Genomic DNA, 19,321 nt, shown 5'->3' with positions numbered 1-19,321 from the left:
GGGCATGACATGATAGGCAGCTGCCTTGATAGCGGGTGGGTGCTGAATGTTCCTAATTGACAAAATAAGATTAATGCTTATGAAGAAATATAAAATCTCATCCCTTCCCCAATATCGCGCCACACCCCTACCCCTTAATTCCCTGGTTGAACTTGATGGACATATGTCTTTTTTCGACCGTACTAACTATGTAACTATGTAACATAACATGGGGGGGGGGGGGGGGGTCTCCTGGCTGTTCACACAGGTGTGTCATTGCTGTACATTGACCATGCATTGCTTCTGTGGTATTGCAAAGGCAAAGACAAATGCTTCCAGCCATCCATTGCACTAATGGATTGGTCATCAGCTGGCTGTCTATGTCCCGCATCAATATAGACCAAAGTACAGAGGGTTAGGCTATGCTATTGTGCACCTACCTGATGCATCAGAAGGTGCGAGGCCCTTGCTAAATTCTGTGCACAGACTTTGAGATCTATACTTTAGACTGTATCTAAACCTGCTCCAACATGGACTGACATTCTGGCCTACTTTCAGCCGATGCGACTTGTCTGTCGCTGAACAGTCGCTTTTTATGTATTCAGCACCTATGTATAATGTTGTAAAAATGCTCTAGAAGCTAAAGTCGCAGAAATGTCACACATATTTGGCCTGCAACTTTCTGTGCGACAAATTCAGACAGGAAAAATCAGTATAAATCCTTAGAAAATTATCCCCCAGTGTCTCCATCTGCTGGCGGTATTGAATAAGCATTGCTGCACTGATGGGGTATGCATTAGATGAAAAAAAAAGAAGAAAAAGAAGAATAATACGCCCAGAAAAGAGGCGAAAAGGAGAAAAACGTAAAAAAACGTGAAAAAAAAGTAAGAGGAAGAGAAGGGAAAAAAAGGTGGAAATGGGTTTAAAAGTGATTTCGGCGGAGAAATATATATATATATATATATATATATATATATATATATATATATACGCGCACACACACACATATATATAAACGTATTCTCCGTTGAGATATTGCAGCCGCTGCTGTGTCCAGGCCCAGGAGCCTTAGCACTGTGCTGTGATGTCACTCAATACCACTGACATCACTAGGTGTAAACAACATCTCTCCTTTGCTGTGTATGTGACTATGGAGCTGTTTGGTGATGTCGTCTATTATGGCCTTCATAGAAGCAACAGGAGATTGTTGCATCCATCTAGAACCCTCAGAACTACAGTGCTATGATGTCACTCACTTCCACAGGCCTTGCAGAGTGTAAACAACAACAACCCAGCTTTGTTGTGTATGTAACCATAGGGATTTGTGATGTCACCTAGAACCTTCACAGCAGCGACAGCTTTATGAGGAGCATCAGCACTGCTCTGCCTGAGCAGAACCATCACCGCCATAGGTTGTCAAATAACCCGGATTTAACCCACACAGGTAAGTCCAATGGGGTGCAGGCATGTCCTCTATGCTTACAGCTTCCCGTGGGTGTTGGTTTGATACCGTTTGGGGACAGCCAAGGAGGCATCTGCAGGCAACAAAGGTAGGTGTGTGCTTGTGTGTGTGTTTCCTATGCAGATCCTAAGCCCAGTGTCACATGCAAGTAGGAGGAGTAAGAAGGGTTCCTGGCAAATCCGGGTTATGGATTGCATTTAAAAAGGCCCCGTGGGAGTGCAATGGGCCCCTGTCTTGCTGCTTAGCAATAATGGTATGGGTTTAGGTTCTGCTGTGTGTACTGGTGGTTGACTGCCCCCCAGCCCAGAGTGTGCATGGAAAATTGTCTGGCAGCCTCCCTGACAGCAAGCAGTGATAGTGCCCATGAAGGGGACCTTGTTGGGCCCGCCCCTTTCACGGTTATCGCTTCTCGGCCTTTTGGCTAAGATCAAGTGTAGTATCTGTTCTTATCAGTTTAATATCTGATACGTCCCCTATCTGGGGACCATATATTAAATGGATTTTTGAGAACGGGGGCCGATTTCGAAGCTTGCTTCCGTCGCCCTATGCATTGACCCGATATGGCAGTATCTTCGGGTACAGTGCACCACCCCCTTACAGGGTTAAAAAGAAAGATTCCTACTTTCATTGCTACCTGCTTGCTGGCTAGCCAGCTAGCCAGCCCTGTGGGCCTTGCTGCTGCAGCCAAAAAACAAAAGGTGGTGCTGCTGCTGCTGCTTCTGCTGCTTCTGCTTCTGCTTGTGTCTGGCCCCTGTTGGAGCGTCCAGGCACAGGACTTCTGCTGCTGCTGACTAAATGGCCTCCTTAATTGGATCATTTGAGTAGCCAGCACACCTGTGCAGGTAGGGCATGACATGATAGGCAGCTGCCTTGATAGCGGGTGGGTGCTGAATGTTCCTAATTGACAAAATAAGATTAATGCTTATGAAGAAATATAAAATCTCATCCCTTCCCCAATATCGCGCCACACCCCTACCCCTTAATTCCCTGGTTGAACTTGATGGACATATGTCTTTTTTCGACCGTACTAACTATGTAACTATGTAACATAACATGGGGGGGGGGGGGGGGTCTCCTGGCTGTTCACACAGGTGTGTCATTGCTGTACATTGACCATGCATTGCTTCTGTGGTATTGCAAAGGCAAAGACAAATGCTTCCAGCCATCCATTGCACTAATGGATTGGTCATCAGCTGGCTGTCTATGTCCCGCATCAATATAGACCAAAGTACAGAGGGTTAGGCTATGCTATTGTGCACCTACCTGATGCATCAGAAGGTGCGAGGCCCTTGCTAAATTCTGTGCACAGACTTTGAGATCTATACTTTAGACTGTATCTAAACCTGCTCCAACATGGACTGACATTCTGGCCTACTTTCAGCCGATGCGACTTGTCTGTCGCTGAACAGTCGCTTTTTATGTATTCAGCACCTATGTATAATGTTGTAAAAATGCTCTAGAAGCTAAAGTCGCAGAAATGTCACACATATTTGGCCTGCAACTTTCTGTGCGACAAATTCAGACAGGAAAAATCAGTATAAATCCTTAGAAAATTATCCCCCAGTGTCTCCATCTGCTGGCGGTATTGAATAAGCATTGCTGCACTGATGGGGTATGCATTAGACGAAAAAAAAGAAGAAAAAGAAGAATAATACGCCCAGAAAAGAGGCGAAAAGGAGAAAAACGTAAAAAAACGTGAAAAAAAAGTAAGAGGAAGAGAAGGGAAAAAAAGGTGGAAATGGGTTTAAAAGTGATTTCGGCGGAGAAATATATATATATATATATATATATATATATATATATATATATATATACGCGCACACACACACATATATATAAACGTATTCTCCGTTGAGATATTGCAGCCGCTGCTGTGTCCAGGCCCAGGAGCCTTAGCACTGTGCTGTGATGTCACTCAATACCACTGACATCACTAGGTGTAAACAACATCTCTCCTTTGCTGTGTATGTGACTATGGAGCTGTTTGGTGATGTCGTCTATTATGGCCTTCATAGAAGCAACAGGAGATTGTTGCATCCATCTAGAACCCTCAGAACTACAGTGCTATGATGTCACTCACTTCCACAGGCCTTGCAGAGTGTAAACAACAACAACCCAGCTTTGTTGTGTATGTAACCATAGGGATTTGTGATGTCACCTAGAACCTTCACAGCAGCGATAGCTTTATGAGGAGCATCAGCACTGCTCTGCCTGAGCAGAACCATCACCGCCATAGGTTGTCAAATAACCCGGATTTAACCCACACAGGTAAGTCCAATGGGGTGCAGGCATGTCCTCTATGCTTACAGCTTCCCGTGGGTGTTGGTTTGATACCGTTTGGGGACAGCCAAGGAGGCATCTGCAGGCAACAAAGGTAGGTGTGTGCTTGTGTGTGTGTTTCCTATGCAGATCCTAAGCCCAGTGTCACATGCAAGTAGGAGGAGTAAGAAGGGTTCCTGGCAAATCCGGGTTATGGATTGCATTTAAAAAGGCCCCGTGGGAGTGCAATGGGCCCCTGTCTTGCTGCTTAGCAATAATGGTATGGGTTTAGGTTCTGCTGTGTGTACTGGTGGTTGACTGCCCCCCAGCCCAGAGTGTGCATGGAAAATTGTCTGGCAGCCTCCCTGACAGCAAGCAGTGATAGTGCCCATGAAGGGGACCTTGTTGGGCCCGCCCCTTTCACGGTTATCGCTTCTCGGCCTTTTGGCTAAGATCAAGTGTAGTATCTGTTCTTATCAGTTTAATATCTGATACGTCCCCTATCTGGGGACCATATATTAAATGGATTTTTGAGAACGGGGGCCGATTTCGAAGCTTGCTTCCGTCGCCCTATGCATTGACCCGATATGGCAGTATCTTCGGGTACAGTGCACCACCCCCTTACAGGGTTAAAAAGAAAGATTCCTACTTTCATTGCTACCTGCTTGCTGGCTAGCCAGCTAGCCAGCCCTGTGGGCCTTGCTGCTGCAGCCAAAAAACAAAAGGTGGTGCTGCTGCTGCTGCTTCTGCTGCTTCTGCTGCTTCTGCTTCTGCTTGTGTCTGGCCCCTGTTGGAGCGTCCAGGCACAGGACTTCTGCTGCTGCTGACTAAATGGCCTCCTTAATTGGATCATTTGAGTAGCCAGCACACCTGTGCAGGTAGGGCATGACATGATAGGCAGCTGCCTTGATAGCGGGTGGGTGCTGAATGTTCCTAATTGACAAAATAAGATTAATGCTTATGAAGAAATATAAAATCTCATCCCTTCCCCAATATCGCGCCACACCCCTACCCCTTAATTCCCTGGTTGAACTTGATGGACATATGTCTTTTTTCGACCGTACTAACTATGTAACTATGTAACATAACATGGGGGGGGGGGGTCTCCTGGCTGTTCACACAGGTGTGTCATTGCTGTACATTGACCATGCATTGCTTCTGTGGTATTGCAAAGGCAAAGACAAATGCTTCCAGCCATCCATTGCACTAATGGATTGGTCATCAGCTGGCTGTCTATGTCCCGCATCAATATAGACCAAAGTACAGAGGGTTAGGCTATGCTATTGTGCACCTACCTGATGCATCAGAAGGTGCGAGGCCCTTGCTAAATTCTGTGCACAGACTTTGAGATCTATACTTTAGACTGTATCTAAACCTGCTCCAACATGGACTGACATTCTGGCCTACTTTCAGCCGATGCGACTTGTCTGTCGCTGAACAGTCGCTTTTTATGTATTCAGCACCTATGTATAATGTTGTAAAAATGCTCTAGAAGCTAAAGTCGCAGAAATGTCACACATATTTGGCCTGCAACTTTCTGTGCGACAAATTCAGACAGGAAAAATCAGTATAAATCCTTAGAAAATTATCCCCCAGTGTCTCCATCTGCTGGCGGTATTGAATAAGCATTGCTGCACTGATGGGGTATGCATTAGACGAAAAAAAAGAAGAAAAAGAAGAATAATACGCCCAGAAAAGAGGCGAAAAGGAGAAAAACGTAAAAAAACGTGAAAAAAAAGTAAGAGGAAGAGAAGGGAAAAAAAGGTGGAAATGGGTTTAAAAGTGATTTCGGCGGAGATATATATATATATATATATATATATATATATATATATATATACGCGCACACACACACATATATATAAACGTATTCTCCGTTGAGATATTGCAGCCGCTGCTGTGTCCAGGCCCAGGAGCCTTAGCACTGTGCTGTGATGTCACTCAATACCACTGACATCACTAGGTGTAAACAACATCTCTCCTTTGCTGTGTATGTGACTATGGAGCTGTTTGGTGATGTCGTCTATTATGGCCTTCATAGAAGCAACAGGAGATTGTTGCATCCATCTAGAACCCTCAGAACTACAGTGCTATGATGTCACTCACTTCCACAGGCCTTGCAGAGTGTAAACAACAACAACCCAGCTTTGTTGTGTATGTAACCATAGGGATTTGTGATGTCACCTAGAACCTTCACAGCAGCGACAGCTTTATGAGGAGCATCAGCACTGCTCTGCCTGAGCAGAACCATCACCGCCATAGGTTGTCAAATAACCCGGATTTAACCCACACAGGTAAGTCCAATGGGGTGCAGGCATGTCCTCTATGCTTACAGCTTCCCGTGGGTGTTGGTTTGATACCGTTTGGGGACAGCCAAGGAGGCATCTGCAGGCAACAAAGGTAGGTGTGTGCTTGTGTGTGTGTTTCCTATGCAGATCCTAAGCCCAGTGTCACATGCAAGTAGGAGGAGTAAGAAGGGTTCCTGGCAAATCCGGGTTATGGATTGCATTTAAAAAGGCCCCGTGGGAGTGCAATGGCTGTCTTGCTGCTTAGCAATAATGGTATGGGTTTAGGTTCTGCTGTGTGTACTGGTGGTTGACTGCCCCCCAGCCCAGAGTGTGCATGGAAAATTGTCTGGCAGCCTCCCTGACAGCAAGCAGTGATAGTGCCCATGAAGGGGACCTTGTTGGGCCCGCCCCTTTCACGGTTATCGCTTCTCGGCCTTTTGGCTAAGATCAAGTGTAGTATCTGTTCTTATCAGTTTAATATCTGATACGTCCCCTATCTGGGGACCATATATTAAATGGATTTTTGAGAACGGGGGCCGATTTCGAAGCTTGCTTCCGTCGCCCTATGCATTGACCCGATATGGCAGTATCTTCGGGTACAGTGCACCACCCCCTTACAGGGTTAAAAAGAAAGATTCCTACTTTCATTGCTACCTGCTTGCTGGCTAGCCAGCTAGCCAGCCCTGTGGGCCTTGCTGCTGCAGCCAAAAAACAAAAGGTGGTGCTGCTGCTGCTGCTTCTGCTGCTTCTGCTTCTGCTTGTGTCTGGCCCCTGTTGGAGCGTCCAGGCACAGGACTTCTGCTGCTGCTGACTAAATGGCCTCCTTAATTGGATCATTTGAGTAGCCAGCACACCTGTGCAGGTAGGGCATGACATGATAGGCAGCTGCCTTGATAGCGGGTGGGTGCTGAATGTTCCTAATTGACAAAATAAGATTAATGCTTATGAAGAAATATAAAATCTCATCCCTTCCCCAATATCGCGCCACACCCCTACCCCTTAATTCCCTGGTTGAACTTGATGGACATATGTCTTTTTTCGACCGTACTAACTATGTAACTATGTAACATAACATGGGGGGGGGGGGGGGGGGGTCTCCTGGCTGTTCACACAGGTGTGTCATTGCTGTACATTGACCATGCATTGCTTCTGTGGTATTGCAAAGGCAAAGACAAATGCTTCCAGCCATCCATTGCACTAATGGATTGGTCATCAGCTGGCTGTCTATGTCCCGCATCAATATAGACCAAAGTACAGAGGGTTAGGCTATGCTATTGTGCACCTACCTGATGCATCAGAAGGTGCGAGGCCCTTGCTAAATTCTGTGCACAGACTTTGAGATCTATACTTTAGACTGTATCTAAACCTGCTCCAACATGGACTGACATTCTGGCCTACTTTCAGCCGATGCGACTTGTCTCTGTCGCTGAACAGTCGCTTTTTATGTATTCAGCACCTATGTATAATGTTGTAAAAATGCTCTAGAAGCTAAAGTCGCAGAAATGTCACACATATTTGGCCTGCAACTTTCTGTGCGACAAATTCAGACAGGAAAAATCAGTATAAATCCTTAGAAAATTATCCCCCAGTGTCTCCATCTGCTGGCGGTATTGAATAAGCATTGCTGCACTGATGGGGTATGCATTAGACGAAAAAAAAGAAGAAAAAGAAGAATAATACGCCCAGAAAAGAGGCGAAAAGGAGAAAAACGTAAAAAAACGTGAAAAAAAAGTAAGAGGAAGAGAAGGGAAAAAAAGGTGGAAATGGGTTTAAAAGTGATTTCGGCGGAGAAATATATATATATATATATATATATATATATATATATATATATATACGCGCACACACACACATATATATAAACGTATTCTCCGTTGAGATATTGCAGCCGCTGCTGTGTCCAGGCCCAGGAGCCTTAGCACTGTGCTGTGATGTCACTCAATACCACTGACATCACTAGGTGTAAACAACATCTCTCCTTTGCTGTGTATGTGACTATGGAGCTGTTTGGTGATGTCGTCTATTATGGCCTTCATAGAAGCAACAGGAGATTGTTGCATCCATCTAGAACCCTCAGAACTACAGTGCTATGATGTCACTCACTTCCACAGGCCTTGCAGAGTGTAAACAACAACAACCCAGCTTTGTTGTGTATGTAACCATAGGGATTTGTGATGTCACCTAGAACCTTCACAGCAGCGATAGCTTTATGAGGAGCATCAGCACTGCTCTGCCTGAGCAGAACCATCACCGCCATAGGTTGTCAAATAACCCGGATTTAACCCACACAGGTAAGTCCAATGGGGTGCAGGCATGTCCTCTATGCTTACAGCTTCCCGTGGGTGTTGGTTTGATACCGTTTGGGGACAGCCAAGGAGGCATCTGCAGGCAACAAAGGTAGGTGTGTGCTTGTGTGTGTGTTTCCTATGCAGATCCTAAGCCCAGTGTCACATGCAAGTAGGAGGAGTAAGAAGGGTTCCTGGCAAATCCGGGTTATGGATTGCATTTAAAAAGGCCCCGTGGGAGTGCAATGGGCCCCTGTCTTGCTGCTTAGCAATAATGGTATGGGTTTAGGTTCTGCTGTGTGTACTGGTGGTTGACTGCCCCCCAGCCCAGAGTGTGCATGGAAAATTGTCTGGCAGCCTCCCTGACAGCAAGCAGTGATAGTGCCCATGAAGGGGACCTTGTTGGGCCCGCCCCTTTCACGGTTATCGCTTCTCGGCCTTTTGGCTAAGATCAAGTGTAGTATCTGTTCTTATCAGTTTAATATCTGATACGTCCCCTATCTGGGGACCATATATTAAATGGATTTTTGAGAACGGGGGCCGATTTCGAAGCTTGCTTCCGTCGCCCTATGCATTGACCCGATATGGCAGTATCTTCGGGTACAGTGCACCACCCCCTTACAGGGTTAAAAAGAAAGATTCCTACTTTCATTGCTACCTGCTTGCTGGCTAGCCAGCTAGCCAGCCCTGTGGGCCTTGCTGCTGCAGCCAAAAAACAAAAGGTGGTGCTGCTGCTGCTGCTTCTGCTGCTTCTGCTTCTGCTTGTGTCTGGCCCCTGTTGGAGCGTCCAGGCACAGGACTTCTGCTGCTGCTGACTAAATGGCCTCCTTAATTGGATCATTTGAGTAGCCAGCACACCTGTGCAGGTAGGGCATGACATGATAGGCAGCTGCCTTTATAGCGGGTGGGTGCTGAATGTTCCTAATTGACAAAATAAGATTAATGCTTATGAAGAAATATTAAATCTCATCCCTTCCCCAATATCGCGCCACACCCCTACCCCTTAATTCCCTGGTTGAACTTGATGGACATATGTCTTTTTTCGACCGTACTAACTATGTAACTATGTAACATAACATGGGGGGGGGGGGGTGTCTCCTGGCTGTTCACACAGGTGTGTCATTGCTGTACATTGACCATGCATTGCTTCTGTGGTATTGCAAAGGCAAAGACAAATGCTTCCAGCCATCCATTGCACTAATGGATTGGTCATCAGCTGGCTGTCTATGTCCCGCATCAATATAGACCAAAGTACAGAGGGTTAGGCTATGCTATTGTGCACCTACCTGATGCATCAGAAGGTGTGAGGCCCTTGCTAAATTCTGTGCACAGACTTTGAGATCTATACTTTAGACTGTATCTAAACCTGCTCCAACATGGACTGACATTCTGGCCTACTTTCAGCCGATGCGACTTGTCTGTCGCTGAACAGTCGCTTTTTATGTATTCAGCACCTATGTATAATGTTGTAAAAATGCTCTAGAAGCTAAAGTCGCAGAAATGTCACACATATTTGGCCTGCAACTTTCTGTGCGACAAATTCAGACAGGAAAAATCAGTATAAATCCTTAGAAAATTATCCCCCAGTGTCTCCATCTGCTGGCGGTATTGAATAAGCATTGCTGCACTGATGGGGTATGCATTAGACGAAAAAAAAGAAGAAAAAGAAGAATAATACGCCCAGAAAAGAGGCGAAAAGGAGAAAAACGTAAAAAAACGTGAAAAAAAAGTAAGAGGAAGAGAAGGGAAAAAAAGGTGGAAATGGGTTTAAAAGTGATTTCGGCGGAGAAATATATATATATATATATATATATATATATACGCGCACACACACACATATATATAAACGTATTCTCCGTTGAGATATTGCAGCCGCTGCTGTGTCCAGGCCCAGGAGCCTTAGCACTGTGCTGTGATGTCACTCAATACCACTGACATCACTAGGTGTAAACAACATCTCTCCTTTGCTGTGTATGTGACTATGGAGCTGTTTGGTGATGTCGTCTATTATGGCCTTCATAGAAGCAACAGGAGATTGTTGCATCCATCTAGAACCCTCAGAACTACAGTGCTATGATGTCACTCACTTCCACAGGCCTTGCAGAGTGTAAACAACAACAACCCAGCTTTGTTGTGTATGTAACCATAGGGATTTGTGATGTCACCTAGAACCTTCACAGCAGCGACAGCTTTATGAGGAGCATCAGCACTGCTCTGCCTGAGCAGAACCATCACCGCCATAGGTTGTCAAATAACCCGGATTTAACCCACACAGGTAAGTCCAATGGGGTGCAGGCATGTCCTCTATGCTTACAGCTTCCCGTGGGTGTTGGTTTGATACCGTTTGGGGACAGCCAAGGAGGCATCTGCAGGCAACAAAGGTAGGTGTGTGCTTGTGTGTGTGTTTCCTATGCAGATCCTAAGCCCAGTGTCACATGCAAGTAGGAGGAGTAAGAAGGGTTCCTGGCAAATCCGGGTTATGGATTGCATTTAAAAAGGCCCCGTGGGAGTGCAATGGGCCCCTGTCTTGCTGCTTAGCAATAATGGTATGGGTTTAGGTTCTGCTGTGTGTACTGGTGGTTGACTGCCCCCCAGCCCAGAGTGTGCATGGAAAATTGTCTGGCAGCCTCCCTGACAGCAAGCAGTGATAGTGCCCATGAAGGGGACCTTGTTGGGCCCGCCCCTTTCACGGTTATCGCTTCTCGGCCTTTTGGCTAAGATCAAGTGTAGTATCTGTTCTTATCAGTTTTCATGCTGGTGGGGATGGGTGCTGCATGGAGGATGCAGGTGTACCAGGGCTTTCCGGGGCTGGTTCTGAGGAATCAGCTCGACGGCTGCCCCGATGTGACCTGTTCCCTCCGGGTCTCGCCATGAGGCTGAGAGGGTCTAGAGCCGAGGTACTTTTGTGCCTCGGGGAGTGGTGACCCCGAGGTGCCGAAACTCACTGGGAGAATAGGCTCACTGAGTTGAAGCACGGGCACCATAATCTCTTCACCTTGTGGCACTCACCTCTTGATTCCCGGCCTTCTGGCTAGGATCAGAGAAATTTTTATAGATCCGGCCGGATGTCCGGGCAGTATATCTGCACACATTCACTTATTTATTTATTTTTTGTCTCACTGTGTCACTTTTTGCGTGTTGTGTGTTCACAGGATTTGTCAGGATGCGGTAGCCCTTCTGGGTGTCCCTCCTGGCGGTCTAGGGGAGGTGTGTGTGGCCATTAGGTTCCGCACCTCCCTGCAAACACCCCGGGTACTCCTGCTTTGCAGGGTACCTACCGTAATCGGCTCTGCGGGCAGATACCTTGGCTAACGCCAAGGGGGATGCCGGGAGCATTTGTGGTCTCCTAGTAGCTTCGGCGAAAAGGGACATCGAACCTGGAACCTCGCAGGTACCTTTTGGTCCGGAGGCGAAGGGTAAGGGTTGTTGGGGGGCCTCTCTCCTATCGGAGAAGGGCTTGCGATAGACCGCATCCTTTGTGCACGTTTTTTTTTAGTGTAACACGTTTGCACTTTTTCTTGCACTTTGGGTGAATCGAAAGCACGTTCCTCGGCTTTAAAAAAAAAAAAAAAAAAAAAAAAAAAAATCTGTTCTTATCAGTTTAATATCTGATACGTCCCCTATCTGGGGACCATATATTAAATGGATTTTTGAGAACGGGGGCCGATTTCGAAGCTTGCTTCCGTCGCCCTATGCATTGACCCGATATGGCAGTATCTTCGGGTACAGTGCACCACCCCCTTACAGGGTTAAAAAGAAAGATTCCTACTTTCATTGCTACCTGCTTGCTGGCTAGCCAGCTAGCCAGCCCTGTGGGCCTTGCTGCTGCAGCCAAAAAACAAAAGGTGGTGCTGCTGCTGCTGCTTCTGCTGCTTCTGCTTCTGCTTGTGTCTGGCCCCTGTTGGAGCGTCCAGGCACAGGACTTCTGCTGCTGCTGACTAAATGGCCTCCTTAATTGGATCATTTGAGTAGCCAGCACACCTGTGCAGGTAGGGCATGACATGATAGGCAGCTGCCTTGATAGCGGGTGGGTGCTGAATGTTCCTAATTGACAAAATAAGATTAATGCTTATGAAGAAATATAAAATCTCATCCCTTCCCCAATATCGCGCCACACCCCTACCCCTTAATTCCCTGGTTGAACTTGATGGACATATGTCTTTTTTCGACCGTACTAACTATGTAACTATGTAACATAACATGGGGGGGGGGGGGGTCTCCTGGCTGTTCACACAGGTGTGTCATTGCTGTACATTGACCATGCATTGCTTCTGTGGTATTGCAAAGGCAAAGACAAATGCTTCCAGCCATCCATTGCACTAATGGATTGGTCATCAGCTGGCTGTCTATGTCCCGCATCAATATAGACCAAAGTACAGAGGGTTAGGCTATGCTATTGTGCACCTACCTGATGCATCAGAAGGTGCGAGGCCCTTGCTAAATTCTGTGCACAGACTTTGAGATCTATACTTTAGACTGTATCTAAACCTGCTCCAACATGGACTGACATTCTGGCCTACTTTCAGCCGATGCGACTTGTCTGTCGCTGAACAGTCGCTTTTTATGTATTCAGCACCTATGTATAATGTTGTAAAAATGCTCTAGAAGCTAAAGTCGCAGAAATGTCACACATATTTGGCCTGCAACTTTCTGTGCGACAAATTCAGACAGGAAAAATCAGTATAAATCCTTAGAAAATTATCCCCCAGTGTCTCCATCTGCTGGCGGTATTGAATAAGCATTGCTGCACTGATGGGGTATGCATTAGACGAAAAAAAAGAAGAAAAAGAAGAATAATACGCCCAGAAAAGAGGCGAAAAGGAGAAAAACGTAAAAAAACGTGAAAAAAAAGTAAGAGGAAGAGAAGGGAAAAAAAGGTGGAAATGGGTTTAAAAGTGATTTCGGCGGAGAAATATATATATATATATATATATATATATATATATATATATATATATATATATATATACGCGCACACACACACATATATATAAACGTATTCTCCGTTGAGATATTGCAGCCGCTGCTGTGTCCAGGCCCAGGAGCCTTAGCACTGTGCTGTGATGTCACTCAATACCACTGACATCACTAGGTGTAAACAACATCTCTCCTTTGCTGTGTATGTGACTATGGAGCTGTTTGGTGATGTCGTCTATTATGGCCTTCATAGAAGCAACAGGAGATTGTTGCATCCATCTAGAACCCTCAGAACTACAGTGCTATGATGTCACTCACTTCCACAGGCCTTGCAGAGTGTAAACAACAACAACCCAGCTTTGTTGTGTATGTAACCATAGGGATTTGTGATGTCACCTAGAACCTTCACAGCAGCGACAGCTTTATGAGGAGCATCAGCACTGCTCTGCCTGAGCAGAACCATCACCGCCATAGGTTGTCAAATAACCCGGATTTAACCCACACAGGTAAGTCCAATGGGGTGCAGGCATGTCCTCTATGCTTACAGCTTCCCGTGGGTGTTGGTTTGATACCGTTTGGGGACAGCCAAGGAGGCATTTGCAGGCAACAAAGGTAGGTGTGTGCTTGTGTGTGTGTTTCCTATGCAGATCCTAAGCCCAGTGTCACATGCAAGTAGGAGGAGTAAGAAGGGTTCCTGGCAAATCCGGGTTATGGATTGCATTTAAAAAGGCCCCGTGGGAGTGCAATGGGCCCCTGTCTTGCTGCTTAGCAATAATGGTATGGGTTTAGGTTCTGCTGTGTGTACTGGTGGTTGACTGCCCCCCAGCCCAGAGTGTGCATGGAAAATTGTCTGGCAGCCTCCCTGACAGCAAGCAGTGATAGTGCCCATGAAGGGGACCTTGTTGGGCCCGCCCCTTTCACGGTTATCGCTTCTCGGCCTTTTGGCTAAGATCAAGTGTAGTATCTGTTCTTATCAGTTTAATATCTGATACGTCCCCTATCTGGGGACCATATATTAAATGGATTTTTGAGAACGGGGGCCGATTTCGAAGCTTGCTTCCGTCGCCCTATGCATTGACCCGATATGGCAGTATCTTCGGGTACAGTGCACCACCCCCTTACAGGGTTAAAAAGAAAGATTCCTACTTTCATTGCTACCTGCTTGCTGGCTAGCCAGCTAGCCAGCCCTGTGGGCCTTGCTGCTGCAGCCAAAAAACAAAAGGTGGTGCTGCTGCTGCTGCTTCTGCTGCTTCTGCTTCTGCTTGTGTCTGGCCCCTGTTGGAGCGTCCAGGCACAGGACTTCTGCTGCTGCTGACTAAATGGCCTCCTTAATTGGATCATTTGAGTAGCCAGCACACCTGTGCAGGTAGGGCATGACATGATAGGCAGCTGCCTTGATAGCGGGTGGGTGCTGAATGTTCCTAATTGACAAAATAAGATTAATGCTTATGAAGAAATATAAAATCTCATCCCTTCCCCAATATCGCGCCACACCCCTACCCCTTAATTCCCTGGTTGAACTTGATGGACATATGTCTTTTTTCGACCGTACTAACTATGTAACTATGTAACATAACATGGGGGGGGGGGGGGGGTCTCCTGGCTGTTCACACAGGTGTGTCATTGCTGTACATTGACCATGCATTGCTTCTGTGGTATTGCAAAGGCAAAGACAAATGCTTCCAGCCATCCATTGCACTAATGGATTGGTCATCAGCTGGCTGTCTATGTCCCGCATCAATATAGACCAAAGTACAGAGGGTTAGGCTATGCTATTGTGCACCTACCTGATGCATCAGAAGGTGCGAGGCCCTTGCTAAATTCTGTGCACAGACTTTGAGATCTATACTTTAGACTGTATCTAAACCTGCTCCAACATGGACTGACATTCTGGCCTACTTTCAGCCGATGCGACTTGTCTGTCGCTGAACAGTCGCTTTTTATGTATTCAGCACCTATGTATAATGTTGTAAAAATGCTCTAGAAGCTAAAGTCGCAGAAATGTCACACATATTTGGCCTGCAACTTTCTGTGCGACAAATTCAGACAGGAAAAATCAGTATAAATCCTTAGAAAATTATCCCCCAGTGTCTCCATCTGCTGGCGGTATTGAATAAGCATTGCTGCACTGATGGGGTATGCATTAGACGAAAAAAAAGAAGAAAAAGAAGAATAATACGCCCAGAAAAGAGGCGAAAAGGAGAAAAACGTAAAAAAACGTGAAAAAAAAGTAAGAGGAAGAGAAGGGAAAAAAAGGTGGAAATGGGTTTAAAAGTGATTTCGGCGGAGAAATATATATATATATATATATATATATATATATATATATATATATATATACGCGCACACACACACATATATATAAACGTATTCTCCGTTGAGATATTGCAGCCGCTGCTGTGTCCAGGCCCAGGAGCCTTAGCACTGTGCTGTGATGTCACTCAATACCACTGACATCACTAGGTGTAAACAACATCTCTCCTTTGCTGTGTATGTGACTATGGAGCTGTTTGGTGATGTCGTCTATTATGGCCTTCATAGAAGCAACAGGAGATTGTTGCATCCATCTAGAACCCTCAGAACTACAGTGCTATGATGTCACTCACTTCCACAGGCCTTGCAGAGTGTAAACAACAACAACCCAGCTTTGTTGTGTATGTAACCATAGGGATTTGTGATGTCACCTAGAACCTTCACAGCAGCGACAGCTTTATGAGGAGCATCAGCACTGCTCTGCCTGAGCAGAACCATCACCGCCATAGGTTGTCAAATAACCCGGATTTAACCCACACAGGTAAGTCCAATGGGGTGCAGGCATGTCCTCTATGCTTACAGCTTCCCGTGGGTGTTGGTTTGATACCGTTTGGGGACAGCCAAGGAGGCATCTGCAGGCAACAAAGGTAGGTGTGTGCTTGTGTGTGTGTTTCCTATGCAGATCCTAAGCCCAGTGTCACATGCAAGTAGGAGGAGTAAGAAGGGTTCCTGGCAAATCCGGGTTATGGATTGCATTTAAAAAGGCCCCGTGGGAGTGCAATGGGCCCCTGTCTTGCTGCTTAGCAATAATGGTATGGGTTTAGGTTCTGCTGTGTGTACTGGTGGTTGACTGCCCCCCAGCCCAGAGTGTGCATGGAAAATTGTCTGGCAGCCTCCCTGACAGCAAGCAGTGATAGTGCCCATGAAGGGGACCTTGTTGGGCCCGCCCCTTTCACGGTTATCGCTTCTCGGCCTTTTGGCTAAGATCAAGTGTAGTATCTGTTCTTATCAGTTTAATATCTGATACGTCCCCTATCTGGGGACCATATATTAAATGGATTTTTGAGAACGGGGGCCGATTTCGAAGCTTGCTTCCGTCGCCCTATGCATTGACCCGATATGGCAGTATCTTCGGGTACAGTGCACCACCCCCTTACAGGGTTAAAAAGAAAGATTCCTACTTTCATTGCTACCTGCTTGCTGGCTAGCCAGCTAGCCAGCCCTGTGGGCCTTGCTGCTGCAGCCAAAAAACAAAAGGTGGTGCTGCTGCTGCTGCTTCTGCTGCTTCTGCTTCTGCTTGTGTCTGGCCCCTGTTGGAGCGTCCAGGCACAGGACTTCTGCTGCTGCTGACTAAATGGCCTCCTTAATTGGATCATTTGAGTAGCCAGCACACCTGTGCAGGTAGGGCATGACATGATAGGCAGCTGCCTTGATAGCGGGTGGGTGCTGAATGTTCCTAATTGACAAAATAAGATTAATGCTTATGAAGAAATATAAAATCTCATCCCTTCCCCAATATCGCGCCACACCCCTACCCCTTAATTCCCTGGTTGAACTTGATGGACATATGTCTTTTTTCGACCGTACTAACTATGTAACTATGTAACATAACATGGGGGGGGGGGGGGGGGGGTCTCCTGGCTGTTCACACAGGTGTGTCATTGCTGTACATTGACCATGCATTGCTTCTGTGGTATTGCAAAGGCAAAGACAAATGCTTCCAGCCATCCATTGCACTAATGGATTGGTCATCAGCTGGCTGTCTATGTCCCGCATCAATATAGACCAAAGTACAGAGGGTTAGGCTATGCTATTGTGCACCTACCTGATGCATCAGAAGGTGCGAGGCCCTTGCTAAATTCTGTGCACAGACTTTGAGATCTATACTTTAGACTGTATCTAAACCTGCTCCAACATGGACTGACATTCTGGCCTACTTTCAGCCGATGCGACTTGTCTGTCGCTGAACAGTCGCTTTTTATGTATTCAGCACCTATGTATAATGTTGTAAAAATGCTCTAGAAGCTAAAGTCGCAGAAATGTCACACATATTTGGCCTGCAACTTTCTGTGCGACAAATTCAGACAGGAAAAATCAGTATAAATCCTTAGAAAATTATCCCCCAGTGTCTCCATCTGCTGGCGGTATTGAATAAGCATTGCTGCACTGATGGGGTATGCATTAGACGAAAAAAAAGAAGAAAAAGAAGAATAATACGCCCAGAAAAGAGGCGAAAAGGAGAAAAACGTAAAAAAACGTGAAAAAAAAGTAAGAGGAAGAGAAGGGAAAAAAAGGTGGAAATGGGTTTAAAAGTGATTTCGGCGGAGAAATATATATATATATATATATATATATATATATATATATATATATATACGCGCACACACACACATATATATAAACGTATTCTCCGTTGAGATATTGCAGCCGCTGCTGTGTCCAGGCCCAGGAGCCTTAGCACTGTGCTGTGATGTCACTCAATACCACTGACATCACTAGGTGTAAACAACATCTCTCCTTTGCTGTGTATGTGACTATGGAGCTGTTTGGTGATGTCGTCTATTATGGCCTTCATAGAAGCAACAGGAGATTGTTGCATCCATCTAGAACCCTCAGAACTACAGTGCTATGATGTCACTCACTTCCACAGGCCTTGCAGAGTGTAAACAACAACAACCCAGCTTTGTTGTGTATGTAACCATAGGGATTTGTGATGTCACCTAGAACCTTCACAGCAGCGACAGCTTTATGAGGAGCATCAGCACTGCTCTGCCTGAGCAGAACCATCACCGCCATAGGTTGTCAAATAACCCGGATTTAACCCACACAGGTAAGTCCAATGGGGTGCAGGCATGTCCTCTATGCTTACAGCTTCCCGTGGGTGTTGGTTTGATACCGTTTGGGGACAGCCAAGGAGGCATCTGCAGGCAACAAAGGTAGGTGTGTGCTTGTGTGTGTGTTTCCTATGCAGATCCTAAGCCCAGTGTCACATGCAAGTAGGAGGAGTAAGAAGGGTTCCTGGCAAATCCGGGTTATGGATTGCATTTAAAAAGGCCCCGTGGGAGTGCAATGGGCCCCTGTCTTGCTGCTTAGCAATAATGGTATGGGTTTAGGTTCTGCTGTGTGTACTGGTGGTTGACTGCCCCCCAGCCCAGAGTGTGCATGGAAAATTGTCTGGCAGCCTCCCTGACAGCAAGCAGTGATAGTGCCCATGAAGGGGACCTTGTTGGGCCCGCCCCTTTCACGGTTATCGCTTCTCGGCCTTTTGGCTAAGATCAAGTGTAGTATCTGTTCTTATCAGTTTAATATCTGATACGTCCCCTATCTGGGGACCATATATTAAATGGATTTTTGAGAACGGGGGCCGATTTCGAAGCTTGCTTCCGTCGCCCTATGCATTGACCCGATATGGCAGTATCTTCGGGTACAGTGCACCACCCCCTTACAGGGTTAAAAAGAAAGATTCCTACTTTCATTGCTACCTGCTTGCTGGCTAGCCAGCTAGCCAGCCCTGTGGGCCTTGCTGCTGCAGCCAAAAAACAAAAGGTGGTGCTGCTGCTGCTGCTTCTGCTGCTTCTGCTTCTGCTTGTGTCTGGCCCCTGTTGGAGCGTCCAGGCACAGGACTTCTGCTGCTGCTGACTAAATGGCCTCCTTAATTGGATCATTTGAGTAGCCAGCACACCTGTGCAGGTAGGGCATGACATGATAGGCAGCTGCCTTGATAGCGGGTGGGTGCTGAATGTTCCTAATTGACAAAATAAGATTAATGCTTATGAAGAAATATAAAATCTCATCCCTTCCCCAATATCGCGCCACACCCCTACCCCTTAATTCCCTGGTTGAACTTGATGGACATATGTCTTTTTTCGACCGTACTA

The 19,321-nt window shown here is 46.3% G+C and overlaps 8 non-coding genes and 1 pseudogene across 8 annotated transcripts; all 9 read left to right on the top strand.

Moving 5' to 3' along the window:
- The first annotated feature begins 1,842 nt into the window (after positions 1 to 1,842).
- LOC130324227 (U2 spliceosomal RNA) lies at positions 1,843 to 2,033 on the top strand. Its single transcript, XR_008869296.1, has one exon. It is a non-coding gene; the product is annotated as a U2 spliceosomal RNA (small nuclear RNA).
- A 2,095-nt stretch (positions 2,034 to 4,128) lies between these two features.
- On the top strand, positions 4,129 to 4,319 carry LOC130324226 (U2 spliceosomal RNA). Its single transcript, XR_008869295.1, has one exon. It is a non-coding gene; the product is annotated as a U2 spliceosomal RNA (small nuclear RNA).
- A 2,090-nt stretch (positions 4,320 to 6,409) lies between these two features.
- Positions 6,410 to 6,600, top strand: LOC130324225 (U2 spliceosomal RNA). Its single transcript, XR_008869294.1, has one exon. It is a non-coding gene; the product is annotated as a U2 spliceosomal RNA (small nuclear RNA).
- A 2,098-nt stretch (positions 6,601 to 8,698) lies between these two features.
- Positions 8,699 to 8,889, top strand: LOC130324224 (U2 spliceosomal RNA). The gene has a single exon (XR_008869293.1). It is a non-coding gene; the product is annotated as a U2 spliceosomal RNA (small nuclear RNA).
- Positions 8,890 to 10,967: 2,078 nt separating this feature from the next.
- LOC130324230 (U2 spliceosomal RNA) lies at positions 10,968 to 11,127 on the top strand (annotated as a pseudogene).
- A 694-nt stretch (positions 11,128 to 11,821) lies between these two features.
- LOC130324228 (U2 spliceosomal RNA) lies at positions 11,822 to 12,012 on the top strand. The gene has a single exon (XR_008869297.1). It is a non-coding gene; the product is annotated as a U2 spliceosomal RNA (small nuclear RNA).
- Positions 12,013 to 14,115: 2,103 nt separating this feature from the next.
- On the top strand, positions 14,116 to 14,306 carry LOC130324223 (U2 spliceosomal RNA). Its single transcript, XR_008869292.1, has one exon. It is a non-coding gene; the product is annotated as a U2 spliceosomal RNA (small nuclear RNA).
- Positions 14,307 to 16,403: 2,097 nt separating this feature from the next.
- Positions 16,404 to 16,594, top strand: LOC130324222 (U2 spliceosomal RNA). Its single transcript, XR_008869291.1, has one exon. It is a non-coding gene; the product is annotated as a U2 spliceosomal RNA (small nuclear RNA).
- Positions 16,595 to 18,692: 2,098 nt separating this feature from the next.
- Positions 18,693 to 18,883, top strand: LOC130324221 (U2 spliceosomal RNA). Its single transcript, XR_008869290.1, has one exon. It is a non-coding gene; the product is annotated as a U2 spliceosomal RNA (small nuclear RNA).
- The last annotated feature ends 438 nt before the right edge of the window (positions 18,884 to 19,321 follow it).

Source organism: Hyla sarda, unplaced genomic scaffold (assembly GCF_029499605.1).
Source record: "Hyla sarda isolate aHylSar1 unplaced genomic scaffold, aHylSar1.hap1 scaffold_2604, whole genome shotgun sequence".
Taxonomy (NCBI): Eukaryota; Metazoa; Chordata; class Amphibia; order Anura; family Hylidae; genus Hyla; species Hyla sarda.
This window is presented reverse-complemented; position numbering and strand designations above follow the sequence as displayed.